This window comes from Penaeus monodon, chromosome 23 (assembly GCF_015228065.2).
Source record: "Penaeus monodon isolate SGIC_2016 chromosome 23, NSTDA_Pmon_1, whole genome shotgun sequence".
Taxonomy (NCBI): Eukaryota; Metazoa; Arthropoda; class Malacostraca; order Decapoda; family Penaeidae; genus Penaeus; species Penaeus monodon.
This window is the reverse complement of record NC_051408.1, coordinates 36,897,082-36,898,426: the sequence shown is the minus strand read 5'-3', so window position 1 is coordinate 36,898,426 and position 1,345 is coordinate 36,897,082.

Below are 1,345 nucleotides of genomic sequence, written 5' to 3'. Positions count from 1 at the left end.
CGAAACTTGGGTAGGGGAAGGGGTATTAAAAAGAAAGAAAATTAAACGGTAAGATTTTCCCTATCTGTATACTGTCTCACGGAGGCCTAAACAACGTATAGAGAGCCTTGAAGCTGAGAGAGTCTATCGAGCACGAACGTTTATGATAATAGCCAATACAACACTCACACGACGCCTGAACGATATGTGAAGGGCTCATGTTGAACAAACTGTGAATAAAAAAAAACGAAGGGAGAAGTAGTGACCACAAGACAGTGCCTGAGGTCTTTTCGATTCGCCGCTTCCTCAGGGCGTGAAGAGGCAACAAAACGAAGAGGCTTTCAAGACATTAGATTGTGTTTTCCTTTTTTTTCGAACGACTGGCTACGCAACTGTTACGAACAATGGCAAGTGACAGTGACAAGATGGATTACGACGTGTTACGAATCCCGACGCTCCCCTGTGACATAGTCACGACGTAGGTTTAATTGCCCAAAAATTATTTTACGACCTCTGAACTTCTGAATGACTTTAACACGATTTTTCGGGTCAGCATAGGCGCGATACAGCCTTTAACTATTGATATTGGGCTGTGCTGTGACTTCCTGCGTCATATTAAGAGAGGTTCGAGCACTACAAACGGCGTATTATGAGATCGACAAATCTTCATTCATCGTGGATCTGCCTTGCGTCGTGCATGTCGTGGGCTTTCGTGACATACCGAGACTCTCTCATAAGCAGTCACGGCTATTTCCCGCTGATGTTCACGAATCATCACGGCACTGAGTACGACGCAAGTACGACTACTAAAACACCAAACGCGACACCATTTCGACCACTTGGATACCATTTCGACCTCCATGATACCATTACGACCACTATGCTGTGACATAAGACGGTCATTATATTTTTTTTTCAGGACTTGCCCAGACTTCTACAACTCCGTCAAGACTTCTCATTGTACACTAATCAGTGTTAATCAGCGTTAAAAACCGGAAGGTGTTCAAAAGACCGAAGGGAAAATTGGACAGCGAGAGTAATCGTGGAAATGTACTCATGAGGATTAGAATTCGAAGGCAAAATATGAATGAGTTCAAGATACTGGATGACATTCTACTTGTGTTTTGATAATCTCACACACACACTCTACATCATCTATAATCGTGTATAGCGATATACTACAGTGATTCTTTTTTTTTCTGAATTCGCAGTTCAAGCATTAAAACGGGTACCTATGTCTAAATTACTGCAAGCATATAATCTATTGCAAGCGTTGCCGTGTTGAGAATAAAGGTTCAGTTAAAATAAATTTGCCTAAACCATGTTATGTTAAGATTAGGTAAGACTACGCCAGGTTAGGCTTAGT